Here is a 20,834-nt window from a genome sequence, read left to right as displayed (position 1 = left end):
AAGAAAGAAAATAGTCAAAATATACATGCTATGACTTTATTGGAAAGTGCTATCCCAGGAAAGCATTGAATGATTCAATAATACTAGGACCAACATTTCTGATTCTTTTCCTCATGCTTGCCTCCTACAAGCTGCTTCAGCTCCAGGCATTAGGTCTACCTTTAAGTCAGGAAGAAGAGAAGCTGTGGGGAGTTTTGTCATTTTATTCTATCAGGAAAACCAGCTGAAGCAGAACTCCAGGAGATTTCCAGGAGATGTAATGGCAAAGAGCTACCCTGGATAAAAGGAGATTAGGAAGGTGGTACATTGCCCCTCCCTTAAAATCAGGTTATCAAGTAGAAAATTGAGAATATACATAGGATACCTAGTTGACAGTATGTGTCACAAAAATAAATTGATTTACACATTTTCTGTAATGTCTTGTTGACATAAACTAATATTCATGCTTAATCATGCATTTCAGCATCAAGATACAGATTTTTAATTATTCATTATCTTTTAAATTAGAATACATGATTTTGTTGACTGTTTCTTTTGCTGTGCAAAAGCTTTTTATATTGATGAGGTCCCAATAGTTCATTTTTGCCCTTGCTTCCCTTGTCTTTGGCGATGTTTCTAGGAAGAAGTTGCTGCGCCTGAGGTCGAAGAGGTTGCTGCCTGTGTTCTCCTTTAGGATTTTGAAGGACTCCTATCTCACATTTAGGTCTTTCAACCATTTTGTGTCTACTTTTGTGTGTGATGTAAGGAAATGGTCCAGTTTCATTCTTCTGCATGTGGCTATCCAATTTTCCCAACACCATTTGTTGAAGAGACTGTCTTTTTCTCATTGGACATTCTTTCCTGCTTTGTCGAAGATTAGTTGACCATAGAGTTGAGGGTCCATTTCTGGGCTCTCTATTCTGTTCCATTGATCTATGTGATTGTGTTTGTGCCAGTACCATACTGTCTTGATGATGACAGCTTTGTAATAGAGCTGGAAGTCCGGAATTGTGATGCCGCCAGCTTTGCTTTTCTTTTTCAACATTCCTCTGGCTATGCGGGGTCTTTTCTGGTTCCATACAAATTTTAAGATTATTTGTTCCATTTCTTTGAAAAAAGTGGATGGTATTTTGATGGGGATTGCATTGAATGTGTACATTGCTCTAGGTAGCATTCACATTTTCACAATATTTGTTCTTCCAATCCATGAGCATGGAACATTTTTTCATTTCTTTGTGTCTTCCTCAATTCCTTTCATGAGTATTTTATAGTTTTCTGAGTACAGATTCTTTGCCTCTTTGGTTAGATTTATTCCTAGGTATCTTATGGTTTTGGGTGCAATAGTAAATGGGATCGACTCCTTAATTTCTCTTTCTTCTGTCTTGTTGGTGTATAGGAATGCCACTGATTTCTGAGCATTGATTTTATATCCTGCACTTTACTGAATTCCTGTATGAGTTCTAGCAGTTTTGGGGTGGAGTCTTTTGGGTTTTCCACATAAAGTATCATATCATCTGCAAAGAGTGAGAGTTTGGCATCTTTGCTGATTTGGATGTCTTTTATTTCTTTTTGTTGTCTGACTGCTATGGCTAGGACTTCTAATACTATGTTGAGTAGCAGTGGTGATAGCGGACATCCCTGCCGCGTTCCTGCCCTTAGGGGGAAAGCTCTCAGTTTTTCCCCATTGAGAATGATATTCGCTGTGGGTTTTTCATAGATGGCTTTTATGATATTGAGGTATGTACCCTCTATCCCTATACTCTGAAAGTTTTGATCACGGAAGGATGCTGTTCTTTGTCAAATGCTTTTTCTGCATCTATTGAGAGGATCATATGGTTCTTGTTCTTTCTTTTATTAATGTATTGTATCACATTGATTGATTTGTGGATATTGAACCAAGCTTGCAGCCCAGGGATAAATCCCACTTGGTCTTGGTGAATAATCCTTTTAATGTACTGTTGTATCCTATTGGCTAGTATTTTGGTGAGAATTTTTGCATCCATGTTCATCAGGGATATTGGTCTGTAATTCTTTTTTGATGGGGTCTTTGTCTAGTTTGGGGATCAAGGTAATGGTGGCCTCATAAAATGAGTTTGGAAGTTTTCCTTCCATTTCTATTTTTTGGAACGGTTTCAGAAGAATAGGTATTAACTCTTCTTTAAATGTTTAGTAGAATTCCCCTGGGAAGCCATCTGGCCCTGGGCTCTTGTTTGTTGGGAGATTTGATGACTGCTTCCATTTCTTTAGTGGTTATAGGTCTATTCAGGTTTTTTATTTCTCCCTGGTTCAGTTTTGGTAGTTGATACATCTCTAGGAATGCATCCATTTCTTCCAGATTATCTAATTCTCTGGCATATAGTTGCTCATAATATGTTCTTATAATTGTTTGTATTCCTTTGGTGTTGGTTGTGATCTCTCCTCTTTCATTCATGATTTTATTTATTTGGGTCATTTCTCTTTTCTTTTTGATAAGTCTGGCCAGGGGTTTATCAATCTTATTAATTCTTTCAAAGAACCAGCTCCTAGTTTCGTTGATCTGTTCTACTATTCTTTTGGTTTCTATTTCATTGATTTCTGCTCTGATCTTTATTATTTCTCTTCTCCAGCTGGGTTTAGGCTTTATTTGCTGTTCTTTCTCCAGCTCCTTTAGATGTAGGGTTAGGTTGTGTATTTGAGACCTTTCTTGTTTCTTGAGAAAGGCTTGTATTGCTATATACTTTCCTCTTAGGACTGTTTCGGTGTATGCCAGAGATTTTGAATAGTTGTGTGTTCATTTTCATTTGTTTCCATGAATTTTTTAAATTCTTCTTTAATCTCCTGGTTGACCCATTCATTCTTTAGTAGGATGCTCTTTATCCTCCATGTATTTGAGTTCTTTCCAACTTTCCTCTTGTGATTGAGTTCTAGTTTCAAAGCATTGTGGCCTGAAAATATGCAGGGAATGATCCCAATCTTTTGGTAGCAGTTGAGACCTGATTTGTGGCCTAGGATGTGATCTATTCTGGAGAATGTTCTATGGGCACTAGAGAAGAATGTGTATTCTGTTGCTTTGGGATGGAATGTTCTAAAAAGAACAAATGATCCAATCAAGAAATGGGCACTTGACATGAACAGACATTTTTCCAAAGAAGACATCCAAATGGCCAACAGACACATGAAAAAGTGCTCAAAATTGCTCGGCATAAGGGAAATCTAAATCAAAACCTCAATGAGATACCACCTCACACCAGTCAGAATGGCTAAAATTAACAAGTCAGGAAATGACAGATATTGGCAGGGATGCGGAGAAAGGGGAACCCTCCTACACTGTTGGTGGGAATGCAAGCTGGTGCAGCCACTCTGGAAAACAGTATGGAGTTTCCTCTAAAAGTTGAAAATAGAGCTACCATACCATCCAGCAATTGCACTACTGGGTATTTACCCCGAAGATACAAATGTAGGGATCCGAAGGGGTACGTGCACCCCGATGTTTATGGCAGCAATGTCCACAATAGCCAAACTATGGAAAGAGCCAAGATGTCCATCGACAGATGAATGGATAAAGAAAATGTGGTATATATATACAATGGAATATTATGCAGCTATCAAAAGGAATGAAATCTTGCTATTTGCAACGACATGGATGGAACTGGAGGGTGTTATGCTGAACGAAATAAGTCAATCAGAGAAAGACATGTATCATATGACCTCACTGATACGAAGAATTCTTAATCTCAGGAAACAAACTGAGGGTTGCTGGAGTGGTGGGGGGTGGGAGGGATGGGGTGACTGGGTGATAGACATGGGGGAGGGTATGTGCTATGGTGAGTGCTGTGAATTGTGCAAGACTGTTGAATCACAGATCTGTACCTCTGAAACAAATAATACATTATATGTTTAAAAAAGAAGAAGAAGAAGAAAAAGGAGATAGGAGGGAAGAATAAAGGGGGGGGGAGTATTGGAGGGGGAGATGAACCATGAGAGACGATGGACTCTGAAAAACAAACTGAGGGTTCTAGAGGGGAGGGGGGTGGGAGGATGGGTTAGCCTGGTGTTGGGTATTAAAGAGGGCATGTTCTGCATGGAGCATTGGTGTTATACGCAAAGAATGAATCATGGAACACTACATCAAAAACTAATGATGTGATGTATGGTGATTAACATAACATAATAATAAGGAAAAAAAGTGCTTACTGTTTCCAGGGTAAAGTTCTTACACATCTTTCATTAAATTCACCCCTAGATATTTGATTTTTAATGCTATTATAAAGAGTATTGGTTTATTTTTCAATAAAATAAAATTATTTATTACTTCAAAAAAAAGAAATTAGAATACATGAAACATTGAAACAAAGCAAATTATTAATATTATTAATAATAATTAATAATAATTAATTAATAATAATAAATAATTTAAATGTACTATAAAGTTAAGCAATAAAAGGCAGCTATGTAAAATAAAGCTATTACCTCTCTTAGAGTGTCCTTTAAATGGGAATAAACTGGCATTTGATCTCTTTATTTTCTTTAAATACAAAATATTTTCATATAATAGTCAGCATTGAGAGGAATTTGGCCTTTTATATAACCTGAAATGTATAATGAACAGAGTAGTTTTGACAACTATTGACTATCAAGTGCCTATGTTGCTTGTCTTAAATAGCTTGAGAGAAACTGTAGAAAATAATTGGTTTAAGAAAAATGACTTAAGTACCTTGTGTTAATATCATCATGTATTTAGAGCAGTTATGATTCCTAAAACATGCACATTTCTGGAAAGAAAAACAGAACTTCATGCATCTAAAAACTTAATGCTGAATATTGGTTGTTCATTTTTACAACATATTTACGGTCTATGTTTCTATGGCTGCCTACTTATTGACAATCTTTAGAATTTAGAAAAAGTTTGTCTTAAATAACATTATCTGATTGCACTTTGATTTCTAAATTTTTTAATGTGCTTTTCTTCTAGTGAGTGCCAACGTGGCATTTGCTATTTTTTTACAAAATAATTTTGACATAAATGTATTTATTTTTTAATTAACTTATGAGGATTTCATTATACTTTCTTTTTTAGATATAATATTCTGTATTATACTCAAGTAGTAGTTATCTGTAAATAGAATGTTGTTTTAAACTGAGACTACCTCAAAAATTTTCTATTGCAAATGATTTTCTGAGAGGGTATATCTTATGAAATAGACATTTAATAATTCATTTTGTGATTGCAAAAAGTATCTATTTCATGAATATAACTCCAAAGAGTTAGGTGGACTTTTAAATTTATATTTTAATGTCCCTTTAATATTATTAGTCCAGAAAAAAAGACGAAGACCAGAATATATATCATATACTATTTTAAATTAAATATTATTTAATATTAATAGAGGAATGCTTTAGGTATACTCAGAGCACATACATTTATGTATATGTTCACACAGATTTACTGATATTATTGTTTTGAATGTTTAAAGCCATAAAAGGAAATATTTATATTTATGACAAGTCTTTTAAAGAAATCATAGCATAGAATAAAACTTGATGTTTGCCTACCTAGTCAGAAAAGAAAAATTGAAGTAAATCAGGATCCTATATTGTCTTTAAGTTCACAGAAAATATCCCCTTTGAAATTTGACTTTAATTATCTCCAGCTTTTTCAATACAAAAAAAGTAAATAGTCACTGGATTGTTCAATACTATTTGGTGAATGGCCATATATTGGCTAAAGGTATGAATATGAAAAATATTTTTGCCTTCACTTGTGATCTTCCCATTTCACTCCAAAATAAAACTTAGTCGTTTTTTTTTTTAATGTTTTATTTATTTATTCATGAGAGTCAGAGAGAGAGAGAGAGACGCAGAGGCAGAGGAAGAAGCAGGCTCCCCGCCTAGCAGGGAGCCCGATGCGGGACTTGATCCCAGGACCCTGGGATCATGACCTGAGCCGAAGGCAGACGCTTAACCATCTGAGCCACCCAGGCGCCCTAAAACTTAGTTTTTGTTTTAAAAAATAATAAGTGAAAAAATTCTTAATTTCAACTGTTCCTAAGGTTGATATAACCTTCTTGAGTACCAGTGATCATGGCAATGTTTTATATAAATAAATGAGTAAAAACATACATACATACACATACATACATTGACATACATACATATAGCACAGTAGTTAAGATTATAAATTCTGGAAAAAACATTTCTCAGCTTCCAGTTCTCACTTCACTGTTTAGTTGTGTGACCCTAAAGAAGTTGCCTGGCCTTTCTGTGTCTTTCATTCCTTATCAGTAAAATTGGGATGTTAAATGGGCTTGCCTCAGAATTATTGTAAAAATCAAGTGATCTAATCTAGGTTAAGTATTCAGAAAAATTCTTGGCACCTGTCATGTTGAAATCAATAGGTATTAGCTGATACTATGACCCTATGGCATAGACCATTTACATAGGCTTTGACTAAATTATTGCTTAAAATGTGATGATTGGTATTAGTGCCTTTTTGCGTGTTCTTTTATATTCTCATATTTCAATGACATTTGTATTTGAACAAATTGGAAGATCTTTTTTGAGCAATGTCCTTTGAGTTCATTCTGCTTCACTTAGCATGGCTGTTATCATTTACATATTAAATCCACCTCAACTTATTTCTTACCAGCTTGTTTATGCCAGCTTTATTGTAATTACAAAAGCAAATACTGGCACTGGAATCTTGTGACAGTAACATGCTAAAAATTTTTGCTACCATATTATCTATGTTTATATCTTTTACGATTGTTCTAAAATAAAACAGTATTAAAATGAAATCTCAAAGAATATTCTCTCAGCTTTCTGAAGATGCTTCAGAAATTTTTGTACAAATTCCCAAAGTCTGCTTTATATTGTTTGTATTCTACATTGTTTGGATTATGGTATGACCAGTTAGCTTGTATATGCTGTATCTCAGGAAAAAAACAAAACAAAACAAATTTTCAACACACAACTTGCATAACAGCTCCACAACTAATAACTGAAACAAAATAATTTTTTGACACTAGGTTAATAATGTTGAGTACTTTCATAATACACTGACCTTATGTCAGAATTTCTATAATCTTTGCAATTACCGTAGTGCTTTAGACATTTCACTTATGTCTCAAATATAACCCAGGATTTAAATATTTAAAAAAAAATAATAAAAGAGAAAAATATTCATAAGAAAATAAATCAGATTAAAAAAATAAAAATAATTACTTAAGGTCTTACAGAAATATAGTATTTATTTATTTATTAAGATTTTATTTATTTGTCAGAGAGAGAGAGCACACAAGTGGGGGCGGTGGCAAGCAGAGCAGGTAGAGGGAGAAGCAGGCCCTCTGTTGAGCAGGGAGCCCGATTCGGAACTCGATCCCAGGACCCTGGGATCACGACTTGAGCAGAAGGCAGACGCTCAACCATCTGAGCCACACAGACGTCCCCAGAAATATAGTATTTATTTAATGAGATATAATAACCTGCACTATTTTTAATGTGACGCTTTCTGTAAGTCATATAAATGGTTGTCATTTCTCTAAGGAAAATAAGGAGGAGCATATTTTGATGAGCTGAAGTAGAGCTGTAAGATCTGGGGAAAAGATGAATTCATTACTTTTACTCTGTATAATGGAACAATCCTACATAAATATATAATTATCTCTTCTTAACTACCTTGGCATAAAATACCATAAGGTTATGTGTATAATAAGGTCATGCATATTAAGGTGGGATGCACAGCTTACATTTCCTTATTCTCGCATCAGAACACCTTTAATCAGTTTCTGCCTTTCAGTACACATTACATACATGGAATAAACCCTTCATTCTCAGAGTATTCTCAAAATATTGTCTGACTTTTGTAAAAATTATATGCATTATTTTTCTCTTTTAGAACTAAAACAATTTATTTTTTATTTCTTATTTTTTAAATTTTAATTTCAGTGTAGTTAACATTACAGTGTTATATTTATTTCAGGTATACATTATAGTGATTCAACAATTCCATACATCACCCAGTGCTCATCAAGACAAGTGCACTCCTTAATCCCCATCACCTATTTCATCCGTCTCTACATCCACCTCCCATCTGGTAACCATCTGTTTATTCTCTAAAGTTAAAAGTCTGTTTTTTGGTCTGTCTCTCTCTTTTTTTTTTTAATTTGTTTGGTTTCTTAAGTTCCATTTATGAGTGAAATCTTATGGTATTTGTCTTTCTCTGACTAGCTTACTTCACTTAGCATTAATCTATCCATGTTATTGCAAATGGCAAGATTTTATTATATTTTATGGCTGAGTAATATTCCATTGTGTATGTATACCACATCTTTATCTTTTCATCAGTCGATGAACACTTAGGTTCTTTCCATAATTTGGCTATTGTAAATAATGCTGCATAAACATAGGGTGCATGTATCCCTTTGAATTAGTGTTTTTGCATTCTTTGGGTAAATACCCAGTAGTGTGATTACTGGATCATAACGTAGTTCTATTTTTAATTTTTTGAGAAACCTCCATACTGTTTTCCACAGTGGCTACACTAATTGGCATTCCCACTGTCAGTACACAAGTGTTCCTTTTTCTTCACATCCTTGCCAATACTTTTTGTTTCTTCTGTTGTTGATTTTAGCCATTCCAACAGGAGTGAGGTGATAGCTCATTGTAGTTTTGATTTGCATTTCCCTGATACTCAGTGACGTTGAGGATCTTTTCTTGTGTCTGTCGGCCATCTGTATGTCTTCTTTGGAGAAAGATGTTCATGTCTTCTGCCCATTTCTTAATTGGAATATTTGTTTTGGGGTGTTGAGTTTTATAAGTTCTTTATAGATTTTGGATATCAACCTTTTATCAGATATGTTATTTGCAAATATCTTCTCCCACTCCATAGGTTGCCTTTTAGTTTTGCTGATTATTTCCTTCACTGTGCAAAAGCTTTTTATTTTGGGGTAATCCAAATAGTTTATTTTTGTTTTTGTTTCCTTGCCTCAGGAGACAGATCTAGAAAGATGTTATTATGGCCAATGTCAGAGAAATTATTACCTGTGCTTTCTTCTATAATTTTTTATTTATGGTCATGTCTCACATTTAGTTTCCTAATCCAGTTTGAGTTTATTTTTGTGTATGGTATAAGAAAGTGGTCCAGCTTTATTCTTTTGCACATAGCTCTTCAATTTTCCCAACAACTTTTGTTGAAGAGAGTATTTTTTTTCCCATTGTGTATTCTTGTCCCTCTGTTGAAGATTAATTTTCTATATAATTGTGGGTTTATTTCTGGGCTTTCTATTCTGTTATATTGATCTATGTGTCTATTTTTGTGCCAGTATCTTACTGTTTTGATTACTACAGCTTTGCAATTAACTTAAAGTCTGGAATTGTGATACCTCCAGTTTGTTTATTTTTCAAAAATTCTTTGGCTATTTGGGTTTTTTTTTTTTTTGTGGTTCCATATAAATTTTAGGATTGTTTGTTCTAGTTCTGTGAAAAATGCTGTTGGCATTTTGACAGGGATTGCATTAAATCTGTAGATTCTTTTCAGTAATATAGACATTTTGACAACATTTGTTCTTCCAATATGTGAGCATGGAATGTCTTTCCATATCTTTGCATCATCTGCAATTGTTTTCACTAATGTTTTATAGTTTTTAAAGTACAGGTCTTTCACATCTTTGGTTAAGTTTATTCCTAGGTATTTTATTATTTTTGGTACAATTATAAATGGGATTGTTTTCTTAATTTCTCTTTCTGCTGCTTCATTATTAGTGTATAGAAATACAACAGACTTCTTTACATTGATTTTGTATTCTGTGACCTTACTGAATTCATGTATCTGTTCTAGTAGATTTTTAGTGGAGTCTTTAGGATTTTCTGTATATAGTATTGTGTCATCTGCAAATAACAGGAGTTTTACTTCTTCCTTACCAATTTGGACGTTGTATTTCCTATTCTTACCTGATTGCTGTGGCTAGGACTTCCTGCACTGTGTTGAATAAAAGTGGTGGGAGTTGACATTCTTGTCTTGTTCCTGACCTTTGTGGAAAAGCTCACAGTTTTTCCCCATTGAGTATGGAGTTAGCTGTGGGTTTTTCATATAAGGCCTTTATTATATTGAGGTATGGTCCCTCTAACCTACTTTGTTGGTTTTTATCATGAATAGATGTTGTACTCTCAAATGCTTCCTCTGAATCTAATGAAACGATCATGTTTTTTTCCTTTCTCTATGATGTGATGTGTCACATTGATTGATTTGTGAATATTTAACCACCCTTGCAACCCAGGACTAAATCCTACTTGATTGTGGTGAATGATTTTTTGACATATTATTGGATTCAATTTGGTGAATGATTTTTTAAATGTATTGTTGGATTCAGTCTGTTAATATTTTGTTGATTTTTGCATCTCTGTTTGAGATATTGGCCTATCATTCTCTTTTTTTGGTTCTGTCTTTAAGGAAAATCAAATATCTATGTCCTTTATCTGTTCATAACCTCTCCCCCAAAGCCCATCATACAAAGTAACCTTCAAAAATTTTCAGTTCTGAGACACCTGGGTGGCTCAGTCCATTAAACATCCAACTCTTGATTTCAGCTCAGGTCATGATATCAGGGTTGTGAGATCAAACCCTGCATTAGGCTCCATGCTGGGCATGGAACCTGCCTAAGATTCTCCCACTCCCTCCTCCCTCTGCCCACCACCCCAGCTTGTGTGTGTGTGTGTGTGTGTGTGTGTGTGTGTGCATGCACACTCTCTCCAAAAAATAAATAAATAAATAAATAACAAAACAAAATTTCAGTTCAAAACTTCTAACTTAAAGTTCTCTACGTCTTAAGAACCTAATCCAAAATCTGTCCAAATACATTCACAGCTTTCCAAAAATTTTATTTTCTTCCTATCCATAGGACCAGTGTTTCTGTCAAACTTTAGCTACCTCAGAATCATCCAATGGGCTTGTAAAAGCACAAATGTCTGAGATGCCATCCAAAAGTTCTGATTCAGGATGCCTGGGTGACTCAGTCGGTTAAGCTCCTGCCTTCAGCTTGGGTCCTGGGATCGAGCCCCATATCGGGCTCCCTGCTCAGTGGGGAATCTGCCTCCCTGCACAGCGGGGAGTCTGCTTGTCCCTCTCCCTCTGCTCGTGCCCTCTTACCCTTATCCCTGCTCATGCTCTCTCTTTCTCTCTCTGCTATCTCTCTCTCAAATAAATAAATAAAATCTTAAAATAAAAAGTTCTGGTTCAGTAGATCTAGGATGGGGCCTGATAATTTACATTTCTAACAGGTTTCTAGTTGATACTGATGGTCTGGGGACCTTACTTTGAGACCTTACTTTGAGAATGACTTAAACTGCGCATTACAACCACTTTCTCCTCCTTGCCATAATTAGCACTCCTTTGGTCTGAAGCTACTTTAACTCACTTTAAAAAATTATCTTATGGATGTGTTACATATCTCTACCTCAGTGTTGCAATTGCAGGGCCAAAATTGTAAATATCTCTTATCATTAGGACTATAGAGAGTACAGTACACAAATTAGGTAAGTAGTAAATAATTGCTATTTCTATTGATTGTGATTATTGGGTTATTTAAAAGTGTATTCCAGTTATAACATAAATCTTCCAGCATCTTTAGCTTATTAATAACTTGAATTATTTTTCAAATGACTATTTTAAAAATGTTTCCTAGAACATTTTATCCATTTCTAAAACCAATGAGACTTTCATGAGAAATTAATGTTTTTTCTTTTCTGCTTTACATTGTAAAATTGATGCTTTTAATAGTTCTTTGATATGTAAAATGTCCTAATATCTGAGAAGTTCTCTGAGGCCTTTAAAGCCTTTTGTACATCACTATTTCCTTTCCTAAGCAAGGGGTAATGAAAACAAGTAGAACTTTTTCTTTTTTTTTTTTAGTTTATATTAACTTTCTCAAGTCTTTGCTTTAAGGAAACACAAATTTTGAAAATTGTCTCCTCCATTATAAAAGTCTGTATAGTACTTGAAGTCTCAGATAATGAAAGGATGTAAGAACTTACTGTCTTAAAGTAATGTAGCCTATCAGATGGGATTTAAATAAGGGGGACAGAAATATTATCTCTCCTTTTCATTTGACTCAGTGTATATGCTTGGAGAAATCAATTAATTCTTTAGGTGCCCAGATTTATTTAGAAAAGTGAGATATGGAGGATGGTTTTTATACTAAGTTGATGGCACTAATTAAAAATTAAGGTCTTTAGAACAAGCTTAAAAATAGCTTCATATTTTATAACATTAGCCTCTAGATAATGGCATTTTTCTTAAAGAAGTGTACTCAGAATATGGGAAACTATATGAAATGGAAAATGTAAATTTGAATTTTGAAAATTTCTTTACTTCAAGAAAATAAACGAAGCTGAATTCTGTAAAAATGCAACTTGTTAATTAATATAACATGCTTAATTACAATGTCAAAATATGTCTAGTTGCAGCCACCACTATTTATTGAGTTCACTTGCATAAACCCTTTGACAGCATGGCATAATCAACCTATCAATTTTCTTTGCATTCATATCAGAATGGTTTATTACATCAGTGATATTTTAATGTAAAGAATAAAATGATTTGTCATTTGTGATAGGCAGAATTATTAAGATGACTTCTCTTGCAAAATTTGTATCCCCTGGTTATTCAATCAAGCACTAATCTAGGTTCTGCTGTGAAGGTCCTTTGCATATGTATTATATTTACTAGTTAGATTACCTTAAAGAGAGATGATGCTAGATTATCCAGGTGTGCTTAATGTAATCATAGGCTCACTTAAAAGCAGAAGAGAAATGCAGAACCATCAGGGAGCTGCAAAGAAGAAGGTAGGTGGAAGAGATGTAAAATAGAAAAGGAGATCAGAAATAATCAAAGCATAGGAGGGAGTTGATTAGTGATTACTATCACTGAAACTGCAGTAAAGGGTCCATGAGTCATAAATGCAAGTGACCCCTGGAAGCTGAGAATGACCTTAGCCAGTGGTCACTAAGCAAAGGGGAATCCAGTCCTACAGCTGCAATAGAAGTAAATAGTGCCAACATCCTGAATGGTGGTATATTGATCCCCAGAACCTCCAGAAAGAAGTACAACCCTGCTGACATCTGATTTTCACCCTGTGAAAAGCAGAACAGAGAACAACTTGAGCTATTTTATGTCTGAGGTTTTGATGTATAGGACTCTGAGATAATAAAATAATTTAGCTGCTAAATTTGTGGTAATTTGTTATGGAAACAATAAAAAACTAATACATCATTCCATTTGTTAAGTTTCATAGTCAAGTTTTTTATTGAGGAGTATATACTTTTCTATAGTTGTCTGATGAATTATTTTTAGTTTGATAGTTAATGAAGTAGAGGCAATGAATATTAAAATTATAACAGTATTTTTTTCTGTATTCAATGTATGTGGCAAGCATGTTGTAAAGGTTAATTCTTGAGAGAAAAAAAAAAAAAGATTCAAGTGGGGTTTCTGTTTCCACATGTAAGGAGCTTGGAAGTTGTCACTCCATCCTAACAATAAAAAAGGTAAACAAACTGAAAAATCCACAACTCTTCTTAGATTCATAAGACGACTGATGTCACAGGGCAAACAACTGCCACCAAAATTGGAGAGACAGAGAGACAAACATAGGGAAAGAAAATAATAGAGTAAAAATCTCCAAGGACTCCAATGCTAGGGTAAGAAAAGCTGAATTGTAATTGATAGGTTGTTGGAGGCTAGATGTGGACAAGTACAAGGATTAAAAAGTCCAGAGTGACCTAGTTATGAGGGGCCTCCATAATATTGTGATATTTACTGCAAGTAGCTCAACCAGGTTCCCACAGTAAATATCAAAGAAAAATTCACTCAGGCGAGGAGAAGGGAAGAGGATCCATTTTGAAATATGCCAGAGCATTCTATTCTTAACAAGGCCTATCGTCAGGGTAAACCAGTTAACCACAGCCTAAACTCCCATGGTATTATCAAATCCTAACTGACTTGGAGGTTGGGAAACACTTATGAAGTTTATAGTCCAGATGCATAGGACACTAAAAGATTGAAATCTAAATCACGTTACTCTAGAATACTTCCCCTTCCAAAATACCTCACCATAACTAAAGGCCTATTTACAACAGTTTCTTTTACCTGGTACATCATGTCAGGCTATCAAGGAAAAACAACAACAACAACAAAACTAAAACTTTAAGGTACACCAAAAGGCAAAAAACACACTCAGAGCAAGTACCAGAACCAAATATGGTAGGATATTGAAATTAGATTGGAAATTTAAACAAATACGATGAATATGCTAAGAGCTTTGATGGATAAAGTAGACAGCATGCAATAATAGATGTACAATGTAAGCAGAGAGATGGAAATTCTAATAACCAAAAAGAAATGCTAGAGAGAAAAAAACACTGTTAACAGAAATGAAGAATGCCTTTGTTGGGCTCATTAGTAGACTAGACATGACTGAGGAAAGAATCTCTGAGCTACTGGAGATCTCAATAGAATCCTCAAAAACCAAAAAAGCAAAGAGAACAAGACTGAAAAAAAACAGACTATCCAAGGAGGGTGGGGCAAGTACAAAAGGTGTAACATACAAGTAATGGGAATGCTAGAAGAAGAAAAAAGAGAAAAGGGAAAAAGGAAATATTTGAAATAATAATGACTAAGAATTTTGCCAAATTAATATGAGACATTAAACCACTGATCCAGGAATTTCAGAGAACACCAACCACGACAAAGTAAACAAAAAACTACACCTAGGCATTTCATTTTCAAGCTTGGGAAAATCAGTGATAAAGAAAAAATCCTGAAATAAGGCAAAAGTAAAAAAAATAATAATTCATCTGTAGAGGAACAAAGATAAGAATTGAATCAGACTCTCAGAAACTGTATAAGCAAGAGAAGAGTGAAGTGAAATATTTACTGTTGAGAGATAATAGTGTTGAGAGAAAAAAAAAAACCTACTAACCTGAATTCTGTACCCTGTGAAATTATCTTTCAAAAGTGAAAGGAGAAATAGGCTTTCTCAGACAAACAAAAGGAAAGGAATTTATATAGACCAAATTTACAAAAAAATATGAAAATAAGTTTTTTAGAGAGAAAGGGAACAATATAGGTCAGAAACTTGGGTTTACATAAGGTAAAGAAGAGCATCAAGAAGAAATAAGTGAAGGTAAAATAAAAACTTTTATTTTTCTTATTCTTAATTGATATAACAGATAATAGTTCAAAATAATAGCAATGTATTTGATTGTGTGCTTGTGTATATATCATGTATATACTTATGCATGCTTATGTATAAGTGAGATGAATGACAGCAACAATACAAGGGTCAGGAGGTTGGAATTAGGATTAGTAAGAAGACTTCTAATGTAAAATATAGACCTGTAACCTAATCTAGTTAAGAAAATCTATCTCATTCAATATTTTCTCTCAATATCTATCTGAAAGAATTTTCATATAAAGACTGAGATTCTTCCCACTAGAATTATTCGGTCTCCTATGAATCCTGGAGAAATTTTATGTGGGAAGAAATATAACCAGCAGAAAGGTGTTTATTCCTGGACCAAGTACCATCCTGAGTCCTTCTTTTTCTCTTTTCTGGTAAAAAGCTTGATAAAATTAAGCACAGAGGTTACAAGCAAAACATTCAAATGTCTTTGACTTTGGTAAGCAGAGACTGAAACTTAAAACACACCTTCCACCAAATCCCAATCTTGCATATACTCTGTTGGACTTTCTACGAGAACATCTGGTCTTGTTAGGTTATATACCCATTTACCCAGAGAAATTAGGAAAAGGGAAGGTGGGCTTAAAAGACAGACTCAGAGGATCAGCTATTGTCTTCCACATCCTGAAGTGTCACTATCTATTTTAGGGCTTCTAATGTTTTGCTTTGTTTTGCTTTCTACTCTTTACAACAATATAACCTTTATCCTAGCTTCAAAATCATTTTCAAAAAGGAGGATTAATGTGATAGAATATGGATGTTTATTTGTAAGAAATACCCTTGCAAAAAAGCAAAATTTTTAGTTTGGGGGAAAATATTATTTGATTATGTGCTTATGTTTTTAATAATCATTCTCTAGTATGATAAACAGGACAGCATATTGAAAAGGCAGTTTCATGAGTAAGTCTAGAGAGTCAATTTGTCTATCAAATAGTCATTCAAGCAAAATATTTGTATGCACACATACAACATGCAGCTAGAGCCAGCGTTTTAAAAAAAATATTGTTGATCAGACTAGCAAACTCTGTTATTCAGTGCATACATTGGCACCAAAAGAAGAAAAATAAGAAAATACTGATTCTAAATATGTACTTACGTTTCCTTTATAATGCAATATATGGTAAGGCAATAGTTTATCATTGATTCAGGTCAGTGCCTATTTGCTATACCCAAAATTGACATTATTTGGAACAAAATATATATTTTTAAAATGTATCATTAGTGTACTCCTAATCTCATTTTGAAATGCCTAAGAAGAGTTACAGCAAAAATGAAACCATTTCACTTTCTAATGCCTTTTCCTTCATAAAATAAAGGTCATGAGTTGGACTTCTGGACTATTAATATCCCTTGACACATTAGGGATGGTACTGGGTTGATAGGTTTATAGCATAGGTAATCCTGATAACTATTCAGTTACGAGTGTTTACATTTAACTGCAGCAAATTCACAATTTAAATATACTTGTTTTATCTGAAATATAAATTATATGATCTTTGTTTTATATACCATTGCATGTATCAATATATATGATAAACCTTATTTGCCTTTGCTTTTTATCAAACAGTATTTGCCCTCAGTGAGTTCTTTAACAATTCATAAATAAGAAAATTTATGGAGGGGCGCCTGGGTGGCTCAGTCGTTAAGTGTCTGCCTTCGGCTCAGGTCATGATCCCAGGGTCTTGGGATCGAGCCCCACATCGGGCTCCCTGCTCAGCAGGAGGCTTGCTTCTCCCTCTCCCACTCCCCCTGCTTGTGTTCCTGCTCTCGCTGTCTCTCTCTCTCTCTGTCAAATAAATAAATAAAATCTTTAAAAAAAAATTATGGAAAAAATTACTCATAAGATAGCATAGTAAATAAAAGGCCCTGGCAACCACAATTCTATTTCTGTGAGTTCAGCTTTTTGTTATTGTTGTTATAACAGCTAACTTTAATTAGTTATTTTTTAATTTAATTTTTTAAGTTGAGTATAATTGACACACAGTGTTATATTAGTTTCAGGTGTACAACATAGTGACTCAACTTCTCTATATGTTATGCTATGCTCACCACAAGTGTAGCTGCCATCATTACATTACGATATCATTGAGTATATTCCCTCTGTTGTGCAAGATCAACTTTTTTTTATTATTCCACATATAAGTGAGAACATACAGTATTTGTCTTTGTCTGACTTATTTCACTATAAGCATACTATTCTCAAGGCCCATACATGTTGTCACAAAAGGCTGGATTTCCTTCTTTTTAATGGCTGAATAATCATTCATTGTGTAGAATTCCATATATATAAATATCGTTATTCTCCTATACTTCTTTACCCTTCTCTCCATCCATGGACACCTCAGGTGTTTTCATGTTTTGACTATTGTGAATAATGCTGCAATAAACATAAACATAGAGCGTGCAGATCTCTCTTCCTGATAGTGATCTTATTTCCTTTGAATATATATATTCATTTCCTTCAAAATGGGATTACTGGATCATATGGTAGTTCCATTTTTAATTTTTTGAGAAAAATCATACTGTTTTCCATAAGAGCGGCACCAATTTACATTTCCACCAACACTGAACCAGGGTTCTAATTTTTCCACATTCTTGCCAACACTGGTTGTTTCTTGTCTTTTTGATAATACCCATTCTGACAGGTGTGAGGTGATATCCCCTGTGGTTTTAATTTTCATTTCCTTGATGATTACTGATGTTGAGCATCTTTTCATGTACTTGCTGGCTCTTTGTATACATTCTTTAAAAAAATGTCTAGTCAAGTTCTTTGTCCACTCTTTAATCAGACTTTATTTTGCTATTGAGTTATGAATTCCTTATATATTTTGGATATTAACCCTTTATCAGATAAATAATTTGCAAATAATTTGTTTCATTCCATAGGTTGCCTTTTCATTTTATTGATTCTTTTGCTGTGCATAAGTTTTAGTTTGACATGGTAACATTTGTTTATTTTTATTATTATTGCTTGAGTTTTTGGTGTCATATCCAAAAATCATTTCCAAGATCAATGTCAAGGAATATTTTCTCTGTTTTCTTCTAATAGATTTACTAGTTTGGGGTCTTACATTTAAACTTTTAACCCTTTTGCATTGTTTTGGGGAGTGGTAGAGTTGGAGTCCAATTTCATTGTTTTGCATATGATTATCCCATTTATTCAATACCACTTATTGAAAAGACTATCCTTTGCCCACTGAGTATCTTTGCGCCCTTGTTAAATATCAGTTGGCTCTATGTGTAGAATTTATTTCTGCGATCTCAGTTTTGTTGCATTGGTCTATGTGTCTGATTTTATGCCAGAACCATCCTGTTTAATTACTAAGGCTTTGTAATAAAGTTTGAAATTAAGAAGTGTGATGCTTCCAGCTTTGTTCATTCTCAGGATTGCTTTGGCTATTTGGGGTCTTTTGTTGTTCCAGAATTGTAGGATTGTGTTTTTTTTTTTTTTTTTTTTTTCTGTGAAAAATGCCATTAGAATTTTGATAGGGATTGCATTGAATCTGTACTTCACTTTGAGTATTATGGACATTTTAACAACATGAAATCTTCTGATCCATGAACACAGGGTATTTTTCCATTTATTTGTATCATCTTCAAGTATTTTCATCAATATCTTATAATTTTCAATGTACAGATTTTTCACCTCCTTAAATTTATTCCTAAGTATTCTTTTTGTTGCTATTGTAAATTGGATTGTTTCTTTAGGTTTTTTTTGTATAGTTTGTTGTTAGTGTACAGAAACACTGACTGGGAGCTTGGTGCTATGGCAGCAGTCTAAGGCCCAGGGTAGCCAGCTGGGGATGGGGGCTTGACCTGGGGGAAGCCTGCTAGGAGCCTGGAGCCAAGGAAGCTACCTAGGGGCTGGGATGCTGCCTAGGACCAACTGGAGCCTTGGTTTTCAGGAGCCACCTAAAGCTATGAAATTCAGCCACTATCTGGGTCTGACCAGCCCTGGGGTCTGCAGTGAAGTAGGTCACTCACTTCATTCTCCTCCCACAGGACAGTGTCCTTGCTGTGCTGCCCAGGATTGTGGAGGGAGGTGTGATAGGGGTATCGATCTTTTTGTCCTCCCTTCTTCAATGTGTTACTGCTTATTTCCGTGCTTCACCCAGGTTCTATAATCTCTCACCTGAAATCCTTGGCTCTTGTGACCAGTGCTATGTTTGTTCCAAGCTCTATTCTTTACTAGAATTGTATCTCCCAAGTAACAGGACACTACAAAAGATTTTAGTCTGACTGTTAGAAATTTTATTCCAGGTCTCCAGCCTTCCAAGCCATAAGCTTTGTAAGTGCCCCAAGGGGTTGTGCGCGTGTAATCTTCTAGACATTAATATCCCACACCTTTCTGAACAGACATCAAAAGCTCTGCAGGTATCTCTTTTCCACCAGTAGAGTCATTTTGGGCATTCTAAACCCAGTCCATTTGCATCCAGAATGGAAAAATAATCCCAGGGAAGAAATGTCTAGAGATCATTAGCTTACCTGGGGAAAGTTTATCTCTCTATTCACTTTAAGGTCATATAGTTCTTACTCCTTCTGCACTAGTTTGATGTTTTCTAAAATATGATTATAATTTACCGATTTTTCTAGTTATTTCTAGTGGGAGTGTTGGCTTGTCGTTATGTGCCTCATCTTACCCAGAAACAAGACTTTCAGTAGTTATTTTTACTTATTTTTATATATTTTCAAGCTTGAGTATATGTCTTTGTGCATTATAGGAGCCAATAAACATTTCCTTAGAACTTTTAATGATATTAAAGTTGTAATCACTGATGATTTAATTGTGATAAAGAAACACATAAATATTATCTAAGATAGGAACATGTGTAAGAAATAATAAAATGTCAAGTGAATTAAGAATAATCGTAAATATTTCTTTCCAAATGCCATCTAAAAGTATTCGATGAGTGACAAATGGCAGATAAGATGTATTGAGCAAATACTCTGTGTTAAGCATTAAATACATATTTATCAGAAAACATATAATTTTTCCTCTGAACAATGGATGCGACTAAGTTGGAACTATGATGCAGATAACCTACCTAAGATCATATCACTAGTAAATGAAAGACATAGGACTTAAAACAAGTCTTGGAGATTCTAATTTGAATTTTTAACCTCTAAGCTGTAATATTCTCTTTAAAATTACCTAAGTATTTTGGGGCGCCTGGGTGGCTCAGTCGTTAAGCGTCTGCCTTCGGCTCAGGTCATGATCCCAGGGTCCTGGGATCGAACCCCGCATGGGGATCCCCGCTCAGCGGGAAGCCTGCTTCTCCCTCTCCCACTCTCCCAGCTTGTGTTCCCTTTCTCGCTGTGTCTCTGTCAAATAAATAAATAAAAATCTTTAAAAATAAATAAATAAAATTACCTAAGTATTTCATTTCTATGATATAATAGATTATTAATTACCTAAAAGAACATTTTCCTTAAATCAGTAAAAGTGAGTTTCTGTTTTAATAAAAGAATGTATATTGCTAGACTTCAGCTATTCTATATATACATAGAGTCATTAAGACAGTTCAGTCAAATTACATTCTTGACAATATCTACATGACAAAATATTTTCATTGAGAAATACCTATTTACAGATATACTGGATTGGTTGATATCACTCCAAAATCCATGCCCTTCCCCAAGCTTTAG

The sequence above is a fragment of the Halichoerus grypus genome, chromosome 9 (assembly GCF_964656455.1).
Source record: "Halichoerus grypus chromosome 9, mHalGry1.hap1.1, whole genome shotgun sequence".
NCBI classification, from domain to species: Eukaryota; Metazoa; Chordata; class Mammalia; order Carnivora; family Phocidae; genus Halichoerus; species Halichoerus grypus.
This window is presented reverse-complemented; position numbering follows the sequence as displayed.